Below are 17,609 nucleotides of genomic sequence, written 5' to 3' on the forward strand. Positions count from 1 at the left end.
GCCTTCCTCCGCATCGTGCTGAACACTGAAAGGATCAGGTCTAATCCAAACAACCCCCCCCCCCCCCACCTCCCCCACGCTCACACACACTCCCCCCGTCCCATGGCTGGTCAAGTCTGGGCTGCTCAGGAGAACAAGGAGGAGGGGGGAGAACAGGAAAACTGGCAGGCAGAGGTGGGGGACTGTTTGTCGGACCTGGTTATTCCGCTCTGTGGATCCCATCAGGCGAGTCGTGACATGTCTCGTCCCAGGCCACGTCCCACCTGAGCGCCGTGCAGGGGGTTGGACTCTGCCAAGGGGAAGTGTGTGTTTAACTGTCTCATCTGGTCACACTCAGTTTGCGTCCCGGGAGTTTGTTTTATAAAGCCTAAATGTGCCAAACCCTTTTTTTTCCGAGCGGTCAGGCTACCTCTGCAACATTTTATCAAATATTCTTTTTTTTTTTTTGGTTTGTGACGACTGTTGAATTAAAATGGTTCAAACCAAGATAAGCTTATCACCCAAAGGGCCTAGAGCTGCAGCTCAATTTCCCGCATTCCTCCTTCCAAATTTTCCTCCTCCTTCATTACACTTTTTGGTTGTTTTCAACTCTGTTTAATAAACCCTCCATTTTGAAACATTCAACTTCTTTGTAGCTCTTAATCTGTCAACTCTGCCGTTGCTGAAGATCCTCCAAGCTGCAACAGCGCCGTGTCTGTGACAGAAGCGTGGTGGTCGCATGTGTTAGCCGTAGCCATGATTAGCCCGGAGAGCCGAAGCGAGTGGAAGAAGAGGACATATTTCCCACCGAATAGCTCACCGGTCCAGTATATCTCCACTTGAGTGCCAGTAGATTTGTTGTGTTTGTGCGCGGTATTCCCCAGGAGAGGAGGTGACAAAGGGAGGAGAGCATGAAGGCAAGCAGGAGCCCATTAAAGGCAGTAAAGATAAGTCCGTGACGTGACGAGTCATGCATGGGAGTGTGACAGCAATCACGCGGGTTCGCATTGTTTTACGTCAGCTCAGACAAACACGAGCACATGCTTACCAGCGGGCCTGTTTGACGCCTATCTTTGTCAGACATTTGCGTGCATCCATTGTGCTCGCGTGTTAGCGCGTGTGCACATATTTATATGCTTCTTTATATTTATGCTCCCTCGGCCCGCTGGGAACATCCGGACCACAGCTTGAGCGCCGCTGATTTCAGCCGCTGCTAAACCTCATTTCACTTGGTAACCCGCACAAGGCCAGTTGTCCCTCACGTTTTCACATTGTTTCACACCCTCTAGTTTGACCTCCGTGAACTGAGTGCAGCTGTCAGTCTCATAAAGTTTCTTGCACAGCAGCGTTGTTCTTGCTGTGGATTGAAACTTATTAAAGCTTTTTTTGTTGAATTGTAGAATGAAAACCAATGACTAGTCTGAAAAATAACAGTGGCTAATAAAATAGCCAGTTAAATACAAAAACTCATCCTTTTTGTCTCCATTTCAGCCCCAGAAGACAGGATCCTACTCCTTCTAATCTATTAATATCTCGTGTCAGATATTGATTGGATAGGAAACATTGAGTTATGGACTGCAATATTTTTACTGCTTAGGTAACTGATATGGTGCATATTTAAAACGTAGAAAAAACGCTGTTGGCGTGCTGCACCGACCTCAGTTCAGCTGTCAGTTTGTGCTCATTTCTATGTGCACGTGTTGGTCTTGGGATATAAAGGAAATAGAGGTGGGTGCCTGTGCCGATGCAGGTCACCGCTGCCAATTGGCCTCTCGAGCGTGTCTCCCGGTGAGGACACACGCTGTGTTTGACTATATGTGCACACAGTCTGGCGACATGCGCAAGTGTCAGGAGGCAGGTTAGCATTCTGTGACGTTGATACTGCTATCGCAAAGTCCATATTCGTTTGCCCGCATGACTTCACACACAAACCAGAGCAGGGGTGTGTGTTCCGTATTTAAAGGACATGTCTTAGTGTGTGTGTGTGTGTGTGTGTGTGTGTGTGTGTGTGTGTGTGTGTGTGTGTGCGTAAATGTTTTAGAATAGAAAGGGTTCAAGTTGACAAACTGCAGACGCCGACACTACCAGAGCGAGAGAGCTAGATAGAGAGGAAGGGCAGATGGGGGGGTGGGGCGGGTTGTGCTTGGGCAGAAGGGATGCAGGAGAGAAAGGGGTGGTGGTGGAGGGGAGGGGTCTAAATCAGTGAGAAAATGTCTAATCCCTGGATTGCTGAAGCTTCGGAAATCCTGGAAATAGATTAGGAGCTTCGCCGGCCCAGCCGCCTTTAATAAGAAGGCCCGTTTGGTTCCAAAGTCATGGCACAGCACTTGCATAATGTGCAGAGCCGCCACTTCTTGTAATTATCGTTTCCCCTATTTGGAAAATGATTCAATAAACACTGATCCACGGCGTCCCACGCATACTGACAAGCCGCGGAGGGGGCGCGCAGAAGCTCGGGTACATGTGCGACACCCGCTCCGGCCACTAATCCAAATACAGGAGGAGGATGAGGGGTGTGCTAATCGAATGAGGACTGACCGTATCGACTGGAGGATCTTCGTGCAGTTTCTCTCGAGCCAGACTGCCACTAAGCCGAGAAGGCTGCCGATACATTTAGAAAGGTCCGCCGTCAGATAAGAGAAAGTTGAAACGCTACTCCCGACATTATCTGCTTTCACACATCAGCAAACTTTCGTCCCTTTTTTCATTCCCCATTTGGCATTCCCTGCCACCAACGTTGTCTCTGATATCTTCTTGTAATGAGCCAACTCTGAGGGCTAGCGGGGTGAGAAATAAGTCATCTTCATCTATTTGCTCACAATGGGATAGCAGTTCCCCCTCCACTGGCTCTGCTGTACAAAAACCATACACAATATTACTCCCTCTCAGCAGGGAGGCCGACACATGGCAAATGTGATGAAATCATTTTAACTGGGTTTGAAAAACACTTATCACAGGCTCTGAAATGGTACCAGCTACTGCACACGGGTTTGCCAGTGCGAAACTATGACAGCCAATGAACTTGAAATAGAACATGACCTTTGCACTTGTTGAAGTCATACTAATGCCATTCTCAAGCAGTCTTCAAAGTCATGGGTAAGTCAACCTTTCATTGATCTTTGAGTGGGTATTCCTGACTTCTCTGACGAGGAGGTTCGACAGTAAAAAGGCATTCCTGTGGGCAACTGAAATAACAATCATGAAGTTGTTACTTCCAGACAAACCAGACATGCAACTTCAACATCAGCAGTAATTGTAATTTATTGCAGTAGCATTTAAAAATGACCTGGATACCAGACACTGGGCCCGCAGGTGGTTGTCGGCCAAAAGCTCTCGCTTGCAATTAATTCTCATCTATTGACACATCTGAAGCTCCAGTGGACAAGGCTCCAAAGCCATAATGGACGTGTCAAAATGACCAATATTAGCTCTCCTTTCCCTCAATTAATTAAAAAAAACAAGTCGATGAGGGTCTATCGATGACAGGTCCCATGATCCAGGGTCATTTGAAGTAGGAAATTTCACTCCCGCATAAAGAACCGCCTCCCTTCTGTTTTGCTCTCCTGGCTTTGTGCGGGCTCTCTCCTTTTGCCAAAATGAGGGTAATGTGCTACGAAAGGTATCCCAGATTTCACACTTCCTGGGGCCCTGAGAGATGGAGCGACCAGCTGTCCATATCACAGCACCCGTGTTCCTGGCTACCCCCGGCCAGAGAGAGCCACAGGCAGCCAGAGAGGGGGATATAGAGTGAGAGAGAGGGAGAGAGAGGGAGGGAGAGGCGGAGGGAGCCAAGGAGGAGAGAATGAATAAAAAGAGCAACCCAACTGGGTTTTGCCTGGTAGATCAAAACCGCTTTCAAAGTGTGTTGATATTTCTAGACTATATAGTCATTCCAGTTGTCATGTTGGAATGACAGAAGTTATAATGAGGTAAACCAGAGGCTTTACTTGAAGGAGCAAGTAGCCTAAAATAGTCATTTAGTGAAATAAGGGGCATAGCAGATTGTTCCATTAGCCTTTTCTTGCCTGACAAAGTTTATAACAAAAAGGAATAATTAAAAACTCCGCAGTCATAACTAATAATGCAGTACTTGCTCGGTCGACATGACTGGGTTAGCGGTAAGCTAATGTTATCATGATCAACTTTGAAAAACTAAAAAAATTGTGTTTATTTTTGGATGACAAGCTTTTCTGTCCCTTTCTTTGTGTGTTCGTTTGATTTGATTGGTGGAAAGGGGCTGAGGGATAAATTGCGTTGAAGACGACCCCAGTTTGCAGTTATAACCACGTTGCAATAATAAAAATCTAACATGGGTTTGTACTCTTGTATTATTGCTCAGCTAGTAACTATGGAACCGTTTCCTTAACATCTGATTTACAGATGATTTCAGGTGTTATTTCAAGAGGCAGAGCTGCAGTTCTTCTATTTGTAGTAAGCTGTCCTAAGCAACTGATGGTAAACCAAAGGAAATAGAGCTGAAACATTCCATGGGAAATGATTGAATGAATCTTATATCATATTTCCATCAGCGATAAGTATGTTTGTGCATGTGTGGAGATTTACAGTGAAGTCATCTCAAGCAGTCATGAAAAGTCAGCATCCCTTGTTTGCTATGTCCCTGACATACACACACGCACACACTTGAAAGGTCAAGTTGAGCCAGTACTGAAGCATGCCAGAAAAACAGTGACCTAAGCGTACTGGAGATAGCATTAAATATGGCAATATCATGGATCACAACAACTCAGGCCCAGATTGCAGTCTGTGACATTGAGCTCACTCAAAAAGAAGTGTGGAAAGTAAGCTATACTTTGACTTTTTCTGTGAAACTGAACTGTGAAGCTCTCCCCCCGCAGCCTAACACCAAATGCGGGCGCCATAACACTATTGTGGCGTACTGCTCGAGGGTGCAATTTCCCATAGACTTGCTCTATATTACCATCTCAGGAAGTCGGATTAAAATGGCATAGTTTCAGCTGGGAAGTCTGAATATTATTGTAGAAATAATTATAGCAGTCGTTTGATTTCATTCAGTTATTGTATTCGGTGTTCAGGTTCATTTCGCCCTTTAAATCTCGCACATCTGAAGAAAACTTCCGTGTGTACACTTTTGTATACTTAAAATGCCAATGACAAGATAGGAAAGACAATGAGCTGATTAGCATGTAATTACCAAAAAAGGTCGCAAAGCGTTATTTCAATGGAGACACACATTGCTACACACAGGATTCACATTTTAAAAATGCACATCCTTCAAGATTGCTGCGGAATTATTGTGCAACTCTAATCCGTTTTCAATAATATCCCCACCGATGTAAAAATGCATCAGGCCCGGCGCAAATGCCAGGGGACTCGTAATCAAATATTTAACCGGTGAATTTGGAAAACAGAAGAAAGGTTTACTTCCATCATCTACTGAGCATTTAAGGGCTTTATGGATGTTAGACATTTCAGGTAATGGGTTTAGTCAGTTTCTTGCCGAGAGTTTGGCGAAAACAATCCACTGCTAGGGACTGTTTAATGCATGTTTGATATGAACCTACCAATGGCAGCCCATTAGCTTAGCACAATCGCCGGAAACAGCTAGCGTGGCTCTGTTGAAATAGACATTATCCACCAACCAGCACACGTGTGGATCATTCATCTCATTTAACTTGGCAAAAAACATGAATAAGCCTATTTCACCAAAAATCCTTTATGTTTAACGTGCAGTGTGGCAATTGGTGCAATTTGGACGCAAGTCATGTTCACTATTAATGAACTTACAGACGGACCGACCGACCGACGGGGAGAAAGGGGTCACGCAATTAGGAGAGAATCCGGTCAATTTAAAAAACAAAAAACAAAATTAAATTAAAAAAAACATTTTTAAATGACATAAAACAAAAGTTATATATTCTTTCTGTGGTGCGGCCCGGTAGTTGGGGACCTCTGCCCTAAACCACCATAAATATGTGCCCATATTTGGAACAGGCCTATATAGTCATGTCCTGACATGCTGTTATATAAACACTGACAGCCCGTGTCAAGGGTCGCTTGATGAAATATTTGCGGATTTTGGTCTTGTGAATTCTTAATAAGAGTAAGTGCTAAGTCTCTGTGGCAGTTCTGTCAGGGATGCCTGTGCTGAACACGTGGACCTTCTTTTCAGCATTAATAATCCCACATGACTGTTCAAAGTGCTGCTTTCAGAGACGGTCAGTTGGCCCGGCTCGGAGGTCACCGGAGGTAGTAGCCCTAAAAGTTTTTACCTTGAGGGAGCAGGGCCATTTATTGATTGAGGAGTGTTCATTGGACTATATCAGTGAATGATTGACTGCATGCTAATCCCGCCCATGAATGTGGTTCAGTAGCTTCATTTTACCCCTCACTGCTTTCTGGTGGTGATCATTTATGCTTCATTTCTGACAACACTTTTTCTATTTGAGAAAATGAGAAAAAGAGGGAGAAAAACCTATTTGCTGCACTTTAAATCATGAGGATTAAGTGTGTAAGTGAGCGAGAGGGTAAGAGACAGTGAGTGAGTGTGAGAGAGAGAGAGAGAGAGAGAGAGAGAGAGCGCACAATACTATTCCAATCACAAGTGCCAGAAATACATAGCAAATAAGCCACAGCAATTTATTCCAAAACAACACAAATCTTGTTCTTTTTGTTCAAATGAGCGTCGTGGTTTTCAGGCTTGTGAAAAAGCAAACGATAGAACAAACAGTTAGAAACGAGGAAGCAATGCCAACGTCCCTAATTATATGCTATTCATGTTCTCTCTCATCGCTCCGCAGAAAAGCGAGAGCTGATGTAGCCGTTTTGCGGGCAGCTAATTGTGTGAGCAACAGCGCGCGCCGCCGATGCATGAAAAGCTCTCAGACACGATTGCCGCCGTGTTGAGGAATAAAATGAAACAACATTTCACATTAGTGCTGTTATAGCTCTGGATAACAGTTTTCAGCACCAACAGTAGCTTTAAGCGCAGGCTGCCGGTTTGTTTCGGTCACCTGGGGGGGGGGTCTCTGTTTTAAAGGCCAGGAGGCACAGCGGCCTGGCTCTCGTATTTGCACTGATTGTGGGGGCTATTTTGATTCCCTTGTTGCTTGGGCCAGACAACCTGCTGCTCATTCCACAGCCTGAGAGAGGAGGAAGCCCGTACGGAGGAGCGGTCAGCCTCAGCTGAATGAAAAGTTGACTTTGAACTTTTAACAGGGAAGTCGATTTTCTGGAAAATGTCTCCACTTTTTTTTTTGCCCTGGACCATTTGGGTCCGTCCTTCTTGTCAAAGTCCTTTGAGGTGAAGTTGATGATGCGCACAGAGTACAGAGTGCATCCCTGAAGTCAATGTGATCCTCAGGCTCCGTCGCTACTCCTGCAGTGTGTGACGGGGCACCGGGTCCCAGATCCCGACCCAAGACTGCCAGGGTTTTTAAGTGGCTTTGAGATCGGAGGAGTGATAGCGGCTAAGCCCTTAATAGCCATTTCTCTGTAATCTTTCCTATGAAAGGCTAAACTACGGGGGTATTGATTTGTTTGAAGAAGGGGGAGGTGGGGAGGGGCGGGGTGGGTGGTGGAAGAGCGGGTGAGAAAAGTACTCCATCGGGACGGGGCATCTTGAACTGTGACAAAGTTGTTCAGCGGCCGCAAAGATAAGCTCAGATTGAGCCCGTTCCAACCGATAAATGCTGCGCGCTTTGCCCCGCGACAGCAAAACAAAGGCAAACTCATCAGATTCAAGTTGACGAGACTCACAAACAATAGTGCTCTTTCTGTCTCAACCCAGTCTGCACCATAACATGGTGGTTCTGACATCAATGGCTTTTTTCCCCCCTCAACTGCGTTGGCTTCAACCTTTAATCAGGCGCTCCAGTTAACAGCGCATCCATTGTCATGAAGAGTGCACACGAACCCCCTCTGAGGAGGCCGGGGAGGGAATGTGCTCCCGGTGGTGTGTTCTGGGAGTGCCTAAGGAACTTGGGTCTGTTTGTACTGGTGTTATGTAGATGACTGCTTTTCAAATGACGCTCAGCAAGGCTTCATGCTATATCGCAGTACGCACGCCGGCACACGTCTCCCCATGGTAACAGCCCTGAAGGATATGGTAATGGGGCTAATATTAGATATGGCAGTGATAGCATTGTTCTCTTTGTAGTCCCAAAGAATACATATTCTTCTGTTTGATGTATTAAGAGAATGTAGAATGTACCCGCCTGCTCGAATACGGAGAATGATTTAGGGACCTACAGAGTGCAATCCTATTAAATACGGTGTATATGCTTGAACCTTTAAAGGCAGAACCTCCCATCAGCGCCACACTGATAATTCTGCACCGCTACACCGGCTCTTGGACTGTTTTCTGAGCGCGCGCGTCACCGCTCAACGTCGGTTCATCCGTCGCCCGAGGGGGGCGAAGGTGGTCTCTGCCTTAAGTCTGAGCTCTGTGTGGATGTTCAATTCACTTCACCCGGTACCAACGAAAAGTTTGTTTGTGTGTGTCAAAAAAAAATCTATTTCCGCTGGCCTCCCTTGGCGAAGATCCTGATGGAATCGTCTGATTCATTAATTTGTCAAAGACGCAAAGACAAGCAGACAAGCATTTTCTTTTCTTCACCAGCTGTGAACGGAACTATTTTGAAACTCCCACTGAGGCAAAAAAAAAAAAAAAAGGAGCATACTGGTTTTTTTTGGTTGGAGGTGGGTCGGGGGGAGGGGGGCAAACGCTTCTCTTGCTTTCCAACAGTCATTAACCCTCATGTTGAGTCCACTTCCAGACCCACTCAAGGTTCTTGACCCCCTGACCAACGGAGGTTACACATTATCGCGTGTGTGTCTGTTTGTGTGGTTTTGGGTGGTGGGGGGGTGGGGGCTGAGTCAGGAAGGGATTGTCTCTGCAGTGAGAGAGACTAGTCGAGTCAATAGGCTACGCTAAAAGCCATCGAGTGGACTGTGAGGGGAATTAGCAATTAGTAATTTATCATTTACAACGCATTCACTCGACTCGTGAAAACAGGCTAATACAATTTGTACAAATTGTATTAGCCTGTTTTCACGAGTCGAGCAGCTTCACCCATCAAGTATCAGCTTCACTTAGCAAGGTTTTAAAAATATAATTCATAAGTGAAGCTTATTTGGAGGAGTTTGTAGCAGTTTGAGGCACTGCAGGACATAAATGAGCTTGAATATTCATGAACCCAGAATAGGTGTTACTTTTTATTTTGAATAGTCCCATGAGATTTCTCCACCATCCATTCCAAAGGAAAACAGACACACGCTGGGGGGGGGGAGTAAGTGAGTAAGATATGCAGCGGAGGTTCGGGGGTTGTTAGCCTCATTTATGCACAGTCATGTGTGCGAGCTACGGGGGGGGTCGGGGGTCGAGCGCCCCAGTGGTAAAAGTCCACGGTGGCCTGAGTCCGTCTGATTTATTGGCCAACGGGTCGTCGGGCTTGCGAGGAGCCGCCTCCCACAGACGTCACTAGTCTCGGGCTTCTACAAACACGACGGCGGAGCGATGGACACACGTGTGTGCAGTGCACTCGTACGCGGAGGTGGAGTAATACCAGCCAATTACACAATCACGCTCGACGTGAGAGGGAGGAAAATCATTCACACTGGCTCCTCCCCGCCTACTCTCACCTCATCTCTCTTACAACACACACACACACACACACACACACACACACACACACACACAGAACATCTCACCGAGCACAAACCTTGAAAGACACACACACACGCGTGCACACACATATACTGTGACGAGGACAGAAAAATCAATACCGATCATAGGCCCAGCTGTTTTGGGCCTATCACTCCATTGTGATGCCGACTGTGGGGTGATTCATGACAGGCCACGCTTTCCCACTCCCACGCCTCACAGAGCGACTGATGGATTCCTCCCTTTCTTCTTCCCATCCCTCCATTCCTCATGCAGCCCCTTCGTGCCCCTCCTCCGTCTCTCTACATCTTCTTTCCCTCTCGAAGGGTCCAAGGTGATCAGAATGACACTGCGCAGAAGGGGTCTTTATGCAAATAAGATAAACCCCCCCCCCACACACACTGCCAACATCCGAAACTCATTTTCAAATCCACGCGTTATGGTTAGATGGGACCAACTGAGCAGCCTGACCGGAGCTGGTGAGCTGAGAATAGTGAGCTTCACGCAGACTGCGTGAGGACTTTGCATGAGAGATTTTTCTTTTTCCGCTTTGTAAAGAGTTAACATTAAAATCGAGCAATAAGCCTTGAGAGGCAGTCCTAAAATACCTCTTGTATGGCTTAAGGCTTCGATAAAAACTAAATAAAATAAGCTCACGCTATGTAATATGTACATAAAAAACAACATCATCCTTTATTTTTTATTGAGTGCTATAGTTACATTTGGGGAATAACAGATGATTTCTGGTTAGTACATTAATATTTAAACCAACTCTCATGCGGTCAAAGGTGTGTGTTTATTGGACATTTTACAACAGTCTGAAACGTGACGAGCCAATCAGATGAGCCAGAGAATATCCGCTCAACCGAAAAGGCACGAATCCGTCCCTCTCTCCGGGATGGAGCTTGAGCTCTTTGGCCGGTTGCGTGGCGTTGTTGTGTATTGGAATGTCAATGTGCCTTTGTCTTGTTGCTACCCGTGCAGAGCAGCTGCTCTGTAACATAAATACAACCCCTAAGGTACGCTCATGATGCTCAAATGTCACTATATTGCAAAAATAACAGTTCCGAAAGAATGGAAAAGGCAATACTTTGTCACACACACGCGCACACAAACAAACTAAACCACTAGCAAATGGCCCATCGTTTTTTGTTGCGCCCCAGTGGGACACACATACGCAGACGTGTGTGTGTGTGGAACACATTGACACAAACACACACACTACTTTTGACATTTGGGGATTGTTGTTGTTTTGGTCGACTTCGGGCGGCGGCCCCACCTGTGGCGATGACTCTGTTTCGGGTCCCGACTTGTCACACTGAGAGGCATCAGGAGAAAAAGCCCAAGGCAAAAAACTGGCCCTGTTTAGCCCCGCAGTATGCCCGTTTGTAATTGGCCAAAACACCAGGCGGCCTGTGGCCATTTGTCAGTTTGAATAATTGATAAGAGGGAATGGTCACACGAGTGAAAATGCGCTGCCACTTCAGCTCACATTTATATGCAGCCACTTCCCTCATTTTCAGAGCTGCAAGCACGTAATTTTCATGTGCAATATCATGAGATATGTTATGAATTATGTAGTCGGTTTCGTTCTGATTAACATCTAAAAACACAGACCCATGTACCATTAGTCCATCTAATCAATTATGAGACGTATAGAAATGAGTGAAGATAGAAGCAAATGGAGATTAAACGGGGGAGATAGCTAGTCAAATTAACTGCGGCTTGTTAGGGAGGAGAAGATGAGATTCTTGTCTGCCGTTCGCTTGTTAATAGAGGCTTCATTAATGACACGCTCACTTTTTGTACTGTCACTCTTTGAAAGTCGTAAAAAAAAAAACTTTCCTATTTAGCAAAGGATCAGCCAGTCAAAACCGTCAAAAAGGTGGAAATCACTCGCAGCCCTTCATACGTTGACATGCCCTTTTCATGCTGCACAGTCGAGAGAAGGGATAGTTTTGACGAGTGCCGTTTGTTTTACTACATTCCTTTTTTTCTCACGTCCTAATTAACTCCCCTTTGTCTTGCCATGATTTCCAAATGAGAAACGCTGGGATTTTCTATCTTGCTGTTATGTTTGTTACTAATAAATGAAGGTTGAGCATGAATTGCCTTGTAATTAGTTGGAGGAACAATGCAAAAGTGCAGCATTCTTGGCCTTGGTTTGTTTTGGTGTGATTCAGAGAGTGGGGGAGGCAGAAATGGAGGGAGAGAGAAAGAAAGAGAGAGAGGAAGGGAGAGGAAGCACAGCCAGAACCCTACGACTCCCTGTTGAGAGAACATAAGCTGCGTTGCAGGACTGAAAAATATGCTGCCTGGCTTCTAATGCCAGATTAGCGGAGGCAAAGCATTGTATTGCGTGCTACGGCATCAGCATGAGACCAGTGCGCATGCAACCTAATGAATCCGTCACTAAGTCTGACGCACTCGGGAATGTTTTTTTGAAAGAAATCCCGAGTGGTTGTGTTCATGGGCTTTCTTACATTACCTTATGTGGAGTATTGCGTATTGTTATTGTATGATTCATATGAGATCAATGTATGGGACAATTATCTTTGTTAATTCTGAAGCTATACTGTGCTGATTCAGGATAGAGCTTATGACTAAATGTTCTGAGTGGGTGAAAAGTTTTCATCCTGCTGGTGAGGCTATAAAGCTACAACAAACGATGTTCCCTCTTGTGACTATCGTCTATTGCCTTCGAACAGAAGATTTTAATCCAACCGAAATGGATTCAAGAAAGAATGGGCTCTATAACCAGTTAGGTTAAAGAATTTATTAAAATCTCTAAGCAGACAAAAAGTCATATCGACACGTAAGATATAAAGCCACGGCGAGCTGTTGAATAGCTCAGTGAGGATGAAGACTGAAAGTGAGACCAAGTCCATTTTTTATTTGATTAAACAGATGGGATAATACGTTAATTAACGAGCTTTAAAAGTGCTGTAAGAAAGATTTTGATGGAGCAACATTCTACCTCTCAGCAAGAAAGTAATTGTATTCCCAATACCTCAAATTATGCCTTTAACCAGCTATTAATATATACCATGAAATATGAGTCGAGTGTGCGTCTTTGTTCAGTTTGGGTGACGGAGAGCCTCATTGCAGGTACCCTAACACATTTTGTGTTGCTTCGGCGTAGCTCTTTGCTATCATCGGTTTGTGTGTGTGTGTTTGTGTGTGCATCTTTGTGTGTTTGAGAAATGCACGTGCATATCAGCCTCCAAACCACATTTGCAATTCACAGCAACCTCCCTCGCGCATTGTCCAAATCTCTGCCCACTTACCCTGCTTTCTTTTTCCCGGTTTCCTCTGTGCATTGTTTGGGCCTGCAGCTATTGTGTCTGTTTAGATTGACTGGTGGTTTGGCTTTAGCTCCTGGCTTCAGGATTGGGAATGGAGTAGCAGAGAACGGGGTATATAACGGAAGGCGACGAGGTCTTGATCACCCGCGATATCGCTCACCTAAATATTACTCCACAATGCGTGCCGCCTCCCTCCTCCCCCTCAAAAACAAATCGGCCTATCGGTCCCCCGTCTCTCCTTTGCAGGTATTCCCTGTCAGTCAGCCCTCGCCTGTTTTCCCTCTTTTCATCTAATTCCATATTCCTTGATTCGCTCCCTCTGTCTCTCCTCGTCTCTACCCTCTCAGGTTTATCACAGAGGAGGAGTGCCAGTGATTAGGAGGCGTTAGAGAGAATGGACGTGCTGTTCCCATAAACCGCTCTGTGCTGTCAACACCAGCTTTGGTGGAATGGAATCAGATGGAAAAAAAAAAAGTGTATGTGTGTGTTTCTGTGTGCGCAACAAGAAGGAGGAGGGGGTCAATTAGTAGTGTAGCTTGCCAGCAGCAGTGAAACACAAGACTCTCTTGCCCACCACTCTAAAGTCAGTTTGTCCTTCGGCTGAACTTAGGCTTACTTGAGTTTATCACAGCTGGGTCAGACGGAGATGAGAGAGAGAAAAAGACAGCAAAAGGACTCGCAGGGGTGGAATTGATACGCCGACCCTCCTCCACAAGAACTCGCACACAAATATTTGGCAACACGTGGGGCGAGTGATGGGACACTTTGGCTGGAGGACAGGGAATAAGGGACTACCAGGTCAAAGGGAAGAAGACCTTCCAGGGACATTACCAGCTGCTTGCGGAGAATCTCCTCTCTTCTCGCTCAGGTCATGCACATACCTTTTCTCACACCTTTAGTCGTACCTGATTCTTAATAAAAGATAATCTAATAAGTGAAAATCATTTTCTTTTTGCCTTTCAATTTCAGTCAGAAATAATAAAACATATTAACCATTCAGGAATCCACTTAAACTAGAGATCATGCAGTGTCATAATTTTACATATGCTAAAAACATCTATAGGCTTATATGACAAATAATTTCATCGCGTCCTGCACAAAAACTCAAAATGTGAAAATGGAATAGAATGTGGAGTTAAATTGGTATGCATGTTCATATTTGAATAAGTCTCTATTTCTCCAACTTGTCCTTGATTCACAGATCTGTTGACGGCTTAATGTGCGTGAATGATAGCAGGTTTTTTTTTTACTTAATGCAGATCCCACATGTCGGCCGAGCTGTGTGTTCCCTCACAGTCAAATTAGCAGGAAATACGAGAGAAAACAGAACGTGTTCGCTACATACTCTCATTTGCAGTGGCCATGCATCATCTGCTTAGAGAAATCAGGGTGAACCATCAGAATATCAAAGAGGCTGACATTTACTTGGAAATCTAGTTGTGTGTGTGTGTGTGTGTGTGTGTGTGTGTCTTTAGTGTGCTACATAATCATAGTGTTCTCCACTTTTCACTCCTAGTTTCGTCCCTCTATCCTCTAACACACCAACACACACAGTGCCGACACACACCTACTGGTGGTGCCTTTTCAGCTGCCTGGGTTTGCGAGCGTTAGATGTGCAGTGACAGGGAAAGAGATGAAGGGGGGGGGAACAGAATGAGAGGAAGCAACAAAAAAAAAAAGAACAAGAAAAAGAAAAAGAAGGATGACAGAGCGGGCAGCGATTCTCTCATGCTGAGTGAGTGGAGTGTCAAAACAGGACTAAAGTGTAGCGGCGTCATGAAAGATTGAATGCTCAGCCAGACTCCATGTTCCACATAGCATGTACAGACAGACGGGAACAGGCAGAGAGAGTAGGGAGTCACAGAGATAATGTCTGTTGAAAAACCACAGAGGGACTGTATGAAAACATCATAACGGTGGGTGAGCCTCATACCACAGTGGATAATACAGCTAATATAGAATAGTTATTAGTCTGAGATTGGCCTCTTAAGTTAAAGCTCAGCAATCACTCTCGGCAGTAAGCCATTCGACGACTCTCCCCTATTTGCCATCGCACGATAAAGCTGCAATGCAATAAAATGTCCTCCAATAGGTATGTACTCTCATAAGCTCAGAATTCAGTAAAACGCCGAAAATGTGAATCACAAATCTAATCCAGGCAACTTGAATAACTCCATCTTTACTCCTGTGGCTGATACTTTACCTTTAGCCTCTAATTGGCAATTATGGGGAAACCCTCCCACACTCCCTCCACCACTCCTCGCATGCACACATATATACACACCTAGGAAATAGATTGACCTCATTCACGGGGCTTCAGGGGCTACATTAAAGGGTCTCACACTCTTTCCCTGGCAGATTGTCAAAAAGCGGGTGGTCAATATAAGTGAGAATCATGCCCTAGTTTGGGGTAGCTCTGCTGGGAACCAAGTGGTCTTTTGACAAGGCTTTTAATGGATAGGAGTGTACTATGTGGATCATGACCTTTGCACTTTGCTCTAGCAGCTCTCCAAACCTCTAACTCCACGGACATTGACTGTCGGGTTGAAAAAAATGTATATTATTCTTCTAAGATTGGATTGTTGTGGTTTGTGATTGGGCCTACAATTGAGCCCTGGGGAACTCCATGCATATCTGTCTTTTTCAAACCCCCACCAGTTATGGACCTTTTAGTCAAAACGTCTAATCCTAACTTGTCTCTATTATGTTTCCACATACTTTTCTTTTTCATTTCCATCTGCAATATTTGTTACTCGAGCTGGCCGAGTTTCTGTTGGTCTTATGTATCTCAGATTTGTCGTGATGCAAAACATGCATGCGGCCATGCCAAGAAACACACATGAACACAAAGATGCCCACACTCAAAGAGCACGCAGACATAAATCATTTAAAGCACAAGTCTTCTCTGAGAAGTGCTTTGGATAAAAACAGCTCAGCTGAGTCTCACAGCACAGAGATCAATCATGTATCAAAATAAAGTCAAGGGTAGAGTGGGATAAGAGGAAGAGGAGTAGATGGGGGAAGAGCGGCCTTCTCAGCTTTGAGCACCCTGAGGCGTGTGTCTCTCAACTGGTGCGGATTCTTGCACGTGGGAGCGATATTACATGGAGTGGTCATGATGCACAAAGCGCCTGCAAGTCTGCATGTAAGGCTTCGACATTTAAAGGCCCAAGCTATCAACACACAATGCATAATGCATCACAGGTTCAAGCCACTGTGCAATTAGTAGTACCTACACGCAACCAGCGCACGCACCGAGCCTTAGCTTATACAGGACGGTGTTAAGGCATCACTCCACTCCCTCCCGCACTACAACCCCTCGTTCTTTCTTCTTCTGGCCAGTGTAAGAGAAGGACAGAGGATAAGATAAGGGCAGGTTATCTGCCTGGTTTTCCCTCCATTTAAATGTGGCACTACACAAAGGGGGGAAGGGAAGTCTATAATAAACCAAGCTTGTTTCAGGTTACCAATGAGTGCTCAGTGACAACAACCAGTAATCCTTTCTTCCCAAACATAAAGGGGACAGACCGATAGCACGTAGAAAACTGTAAAAGAATACTGTAAATGAAAGATTGCTGCAGATATATTGGCTGACCAAGTGCGAGGCATATTATCTTTGAAAATAAGGATGGATGGATTTACTGCACAAACACCTCATAATGAGGCAAAATGTCAAATCATCTCATCATCTTGTTGAAATATAACATATTGGCAGGAGGACGATTGAGACATTAACATTAGAAACCTCCTATTCATATGATAGTGAACTGATACAAGTTCCCAAATCCCTTAAAAACAGTATGCCATTGTTCCCTTTTTTGACTTTGACCTAACCCCTTCAGGCCTGAAAATGTCCTGGGCTTTTCAGAGAAAATCTGTCTCTATTCTTGGACTAACAGGGGAAGCAGGAGAAGCATCCCTTCAATAAAGCCAGTACGCTAGCGCCTGCAATCTTTAAAATTGCTGCGGAGAATCAATCTGGGTCCGAAGAAGGAGCTTGAGTCTGTCTTCCCCTGAGTAGCAGGGCTGTGTGTAACCTTATCCCTTGATGGATGTGGAGAGGGCTAGCTTTAATCCTGGCCTAACAGCCAGTTCTCTAGCCCTTGATTGCTGCGGAGCACAGAAAAACAGCCCAAGGAGCCGAATTTAGGCTTCTTTTGATAGAAAGGGACCCATGCTAAGATTAATTTTGGTACGTGGGACTACATATGTGCGAACATGAGGGGAGAAACGGGGAAGGAGAAAGAGGTTGAGAGATAAAAAGGTTGATTTTATTATTTGTGTGTATTGGTTTCTTTGCTCAAACATAATCTTGGCCATCAATAACAATCTCACTCAATGAGAACAAATAAGTACCTCGACCAGGCGGAGTGGGAAGGCTTTGATTTCACATAAAAGTCAAAATTTCACAAAACAGTTAGCTATTATTTTATGACCTACATTAATATACACCCAATAATAGCTTTTACTGTCACAGTGTGGGCTTCCTGTTTTGTTTTGTAGTTTCCTGCCTCTAGTGTCTCTAAGTTAACTTCACTTCCTGCCCGGTTGTCCTGCCGTGTCCCTGATTGTTTCCTCCTGTGTCCAATCGCATGCACCGTCCCAGGGTATTTAAACCACATGAGTCCCTTGTGTCTCTTTGTAGGTTCATTGTCATGTTGGTGAGTGTATGGTTAGTCTCG

The 17,609-nt window shown here is 45.1% G+C and overlaps 2 protein-coding genes across 8 annotated transcripts in view; one reads left to right on the forward strand and one right to left on the reverse strand.

The window, feature by feature from the left end:
* Nucleotides 1–17,609, reverse strand: part of ppargc1a (peroxisome proliferator-activated receptor gamma, coactivator 1 alpha) — a 221,335-nt gene that overhangs the window by 51,821 nt on the left and 151,905 nt on the right. The window lies entirely within an intron of this gene.
* Nucleotides 13,313–17,609, forward strand: part of rpl34 (ribosomal protein L34) — a 277,780-nt gene continuing 273,483 nt past the window's right edge. Inside the window, exon 1 of the mRNA XM_078106359.1 lies at nucleotides 13,313–13,316. The gene's annotated coding sequence lies outside the window, so the exon portion shown is untranslated. The remainder of the gene's footprint in view (nucleotides 13,317–17,609) is intronic.

The sequence above is a fragment of the Gasterosteus aculeatus genome, chromosome 7 (genome assembly GCF_964276395.1).
Source record: "Gasterosteus aculeatus chromosome 7, fGasAcu3.hap1.1, whole genome shotgun sequence".
NCBI classification, from domain to species: Eukaryota; Metazoa; Chordata; class Actinopteri; order Perciformes; family Gasterosteidae; genus Gasterosteus; species Gasterosteus aculeatus.